We start from the raw sequence: 5000 nt of genomic DNA, 5'->3' as shown, positions 1-5000 counted from the left end.
AGCCGGAGAATATAATAAAAACAAACGCTAACACGGAGAGAACATGCAACTCCACATACTGTAAAAGGGCACTATTTTCAGCTGTGCTCAAAAGTATGTGGCCCTGACTTGAAATATAAACCATAGTGTGGATGTTTAACTTCGTCAAAGAAACATGTCATAGCAGTGTGGCTCATTCATTTGTTCTAATCTGGACAACAATGGAGGGAGAAGGCAGGGAGGAATAAGCAATACCGGTAAGTACGATCAATCTATTATTGGTTTTGGTCTTCTAATGGGATTTGTTGACAATAAGAAAAAATATAGAATATCTCTACACTTGTTTCTTTTTAAGGAAAGGGAAAGATAATGTTTATGGTAAGATATTGAAAAACAGCCTGTCTTATATTGTGCTTCAAATGACCCTGACCTTTTTATTGTTTAAGTAAAACCACAAATAAGGTGGGTAAAACATTACAATGTTGACGTTCATTTTGCTAATATATTTAGTATTGACATATATCTGTTCAATATACAATAAACCTTTATGCATTTTGTTCGTACTGCATATTCCTCATTAGATGTGAAAGTATAATTCTAAAGAAACAGGGCTGCTCTTTAGAAACCTTGTGAAAACAAAGCTTGCAAGGAAAAAAAAGGCTTCAGTCTTTATTTCCAGAGTAAAGCTGCTTTATCAGTGGGCTACTGACTGCATTCATAGCATGTTTCATTCCCTCATGTTCTCCAGTGCATGCATGTACAAAAAGAAAGCAGTTTAAATCACTGATCAAACCGATCCACAGGCTTGCTCCGGGAACTTTTAGTCACGTGTGCAGATAAGGAGCCTCGCCAGGGTTTTTATTGTTCTTTCTGCCTCCCTTTAGAGCGATGCTTATGAATGCAGATCAAACTGTCCTCAGGCAGAGTGCTAACATGGAAAACACTGGACTTTCCCTTGAAGATGAAATGTATTCTAAAGGCTTTGTGAATGTGGCCCTGGGGAAGTGGGGGAGAGGCCAGAGGATCAAGGTAGAGATGATGGTGGAAAGATACAGTACATGGAGGCAAGCCAATAAATATAAAATAGTTCAGCACTGTACATTATCCAGTTGTATGTCCATTATTTAGTGCAGGATTATAATGATAAGAACCAAATACTGACAGCATTTTAACTGCAAATGAAACTACGCATTAACCAGATTCTGAAAATGTTACTTGGCCAAGAGAGATGGCACAACATCTGCCATCCCTCCTCTCTTTCTCTATCTCTCCATTTCTGTCTCCCTCACTCCCTCTCTCTCTTTTTATCTTGCTTTATGTTGATCAAATAAGGACCCATGGGAGGACGGACCACCAGGTCACCATGGTTACAGGGCTTGAGTACCCCTCCAAGTACACATTCATGCATACTCTTACACAAAAACACTAACGCAGCACGCACACACACACATACACATTCACATATATGAGTGAAACCTGTTTAAAATGTGTTTATCCATGATTTTTTTGCATAATTGAGTTAATCTTTTTGTTTTTGTTTGGACAACATGAAACTGTAAGACATATAGTCATAGTGGGAATTTCGAAGCTTCAAACGGATGTGTTATGTTTAAAATAAGGTTTCTTTTAAGGGAAAAGAATAGGTGCTTTCCAGACTTTACAGACATTAGTGGTTGTCGCATGACTCATGGACACCTGGAGGCTTTGGTATCCCCATCTCTGCATCCGCCACCAACATCCCAGTTTAAAGCACAGCAATTATAATGACACAGCATTTCATTTGTTACACAGATGAGAAGAGAATGGAAAAGAAGAGAAGAGACGCTGTGCACATTTACATTATTGACATTATAGGACCTGGCTATGTCTGGGGGAACAGAGAGATCGGAGAAAGGGCAGTTGAAGAAGGGATTGTGCTGGTATGAGGAAAGAAAATCAATCGGTTTAATCTTGGTGAATTCAATGGGAGAAGACGAGCATAAGGAATGACTGAATGAAGAATAGTAAAAGGAGAATAACTGTAACAGACTGTGTTGGATGGAATCTGTGAGATTAATTTGTGTGATTGCTTATCATTGTATAATAATACATAGCCAATAAAATTAAGTATAAAAGGTGTATCTTATTGCTGAGAGTAACACAGAACTCCATAGCAACTTTAGCATGAATTAGCATGACCCTTTTAATGGCTAGACCTTGTGTGTCTATGGGCATGTGTCTAAAATATACTGTTTTGCATGTAAATAAAATTTAGTATAATATTGGTTTAAAAAACAAAACAAACAAATGACTACAATGTAAGAGAAAACAACTAGAGTATCAGCTTTTCCAGCTGGACTTTTTGCCTCTTTGTATAAATGCCACTAACTTAAGCTCTTGCTCATATGTTGAGACGCCTGCCTTTTATCTTTGTTTTTGATCTGTGAACCATGTCTGCCAAGTGATTCTCCCTCTGTGGGTTGAGATCAACTTGTAAATGGACTTAAATCAAATAATAGGCTTTGACTAAAATAACTTCCTACTGTTAAAAGGCCCACATAAATAAAACACAGGCTTGGCAATGAGGTGTTCTGAGGTTTGATTTTCTGGCAGCCCATCTCCACCTCTCATCCTCCACTTCTTTTGTCTCTCTTCAGTATTCAACAAAAGACTAAATGTCATGAGAATTAATTAGAAGACAGGGATAATATTTCCTCAATATTATTCATCCTTGTTCATATTTGCAAGCCCAGGGATTGAGCAAGAACATTTGCTCCATCGTATGTGTGTAAGAGAAAACATCGGTTAAAGATCATTACATAGTGGATTACACACAAAGGCAATAACCAATGTAACACCTGCCCACGCACACACTTAAATTGCACATGTATAGCACATGGCGGGTACGAATGCACGCACAAACAAGATGCCCTAAAGATTCACTTGTATATGCACATCCACACACGTAAATACTCTCTTTCTCAAGCAAGCAGAATTTTCTTTTTATGCTATTCCTTTCCTGTGAAGTAGTAGGCTCCACATTTCAGCAAATCATATTCAGAGAATTGTATTGTAGGCAGAATTTTAAAGAGGGAGTCAGAGACCACGAACAGGCAGATTTAGTGGACAACATATCCAAAAGAAAATCAGATTGGCCTTTATTTATTTGATGCTGTTTTACACATACATTAACTCAGCACAACTAATTTAATGCACTGTGAAATAAAAATGAGAAACAAATCCCTGTGATTTGTGTGGTCAGGTTGATACTGAATCACTCTTTCAGCTTTAGTGCGTGCGAAGCTTGTTTATATGCATAGATGCTGACGAGTGGGCAGACATGCGGAAAATCCCCTTTTGTCACTCTTTATTGTAATTCTTTCTTCAGGAATTCATTGTGGCTTCAGAGACAAGACGCTCAGACGCAACCACCAGCTTGGTAAATCATAACTAGCAAATTTCTCTTTACATAGCTGAGGTACCAGTTTCAGGCCAAGCGGGAGGCGTGCGTTTCCACCGGTCTGACACATCAAGGTTAGTCTTAAGGTTATGACAAATGTACCAACAAATATCTTTCTTTTAGAGCTGGGTGATGCAGTGCAAAGAAAACAAATATACGTAAGGTGGCATACATGTTTTATCTTGTCATAAACAAAGTCGTCCATTCACAGCTATATACACTGTGTTTGTATGTTTTGTGAATTATGTGCATAAACCAAACTATCACATTTTTCATTTAAATATTCTCTAAATTAAGTTAACTCTCACCAGCATGGTCTTTAAAGCATGACATATTTAATACAGTTTTGTTCTTGTAAACAACACACACACACACACACACACACACACACACACACACACACACACCCAAAGAAACACAAATCCCATAACATTAATAGCAATCTTTGCCAGTACAATCCTACAGAAAGGGTTCCTATAATTGTGTGTATGTGACTGGTTGACTGCAAAATTGAATTGCCCTTTAGGGACAAATAAAGTTGTTTGAATTAAATTGAATTAAATGGAGATCATTTTTATATTAACAAGGTGTTTTTCAGAAGGTCTGACGAGTGAGTGTGGGGCGATGACTAAAATAATTAAAATAATTGTTTAGCACATTTAGGAAAATGTAAGTATATTATAACATGTTTTGGGCCTTTTATCTCTGCTACCAGCTCCAAAGAAACTCTCAATATCTCTTAAATTCTCTTAAAAAAAAAAGAGAGATTTCAATCTCAAGGGACTTCCTGGTTAAATAAAGGTTAAATAAAATGAATAATAAAATGAAAGGTTTGTTTGTTGCTTGGTGGATGAAAAAGAAACAGAAACACCCAACTAGAGTTCTGCACTCACCTGAAAATGAGACTCGTACCTAGCCTTCAACCACTTTAAAACCCAACCTGACTCAACACAACTCAAAACCCAACACAACCCAAAAGCAATAATATTTATTGTATTTTATCCATTATATATACTTTATTCAATCAAGAAAACTCATTGAGATCAATATCCCTTTTGCAAGAGACACTGATATGAGAGATATTAAATAAACATTACAGACAAACAGTACTGGCTAAATAAAAAAAGACTAATTAATTAATAAATTACATTTGAAAATAACCAAAGCTGAATCCGTCCAAGCTCAAAGCCTTATGCAACTAAGTCTAAAACTTTGTCAGGACCAATGTGGTTTAAATCTTAAACTAACTGATGTTAAACTTGACACACCACATAAATACAGACTTACTGATGTGGGACTGATTAACCTAGCCTGGTCCTACCAGACTTGCGTACATTTCATTTGTACAGAGAGTCTGGCCACTCTCCTTTGACAAGTGTTAACTTCCTTGAAGGCGGGTACTCTGTTGAAGTATAAAACTTTTGAATCTCCCAGCCACTCTGGATCTGTCATATTCAATCGCTACTGTTTGGTCGTGACGTTGGCTTATCATCGCTAACGGTCGCCTTAGCCAACTCCTTCACGACTAACGGAGCGAGCTGAAAATTCAAACTTTTCCCAAACCCCGTGGGGAGGAGGGTCA

At 37.5% G+C, this 5000-nt stretch overlaps 1 protein-coding gene and 1 long non-coding RNA gene across 3 annotated transcripts in view; one reads left to right on the top strand and one right to left on the bottom strand.

Moving 5' to 3' along the window:
* Positions 1-5000, bottom strand: part of LOC116695483 (glypican-5) — a 72955-nt gene that overhangs the window by 11008 nt on the left and 56947 nt on the right. The window lies entirely within an intron of this gene.
* LOC116695485 (uncharacterized) overlaps positions 1-5000 on the top strand; it is a 21567-nt gene that overhangs the window by 1213 nt on the left and 15354 nt on the right. The gene's annotated exons all lie outside the window — the stretch shown is intronic.

This window comes from Etheostoma spectabile, chromosome 9 (genome assembly GCF_008692095.1).
Source record: "Etheostoma spectabile isolate EspeVRDwgs_2016 chromosome 9, UIUC_Espe_1.0, whole genome shotgun sequence".
Taxonomy (NCBI): domain Eukaryota; kingdom Metazoa; phylum Chordata; class Actinopteri; order Perciformes; family Percidae; genus Etheostoma; species Etheostoma spectabile.
Note: the sequence above shows the minus strand (reverse complement) of the source record. Positions and strands in the feature narration are given on the sequence as shown.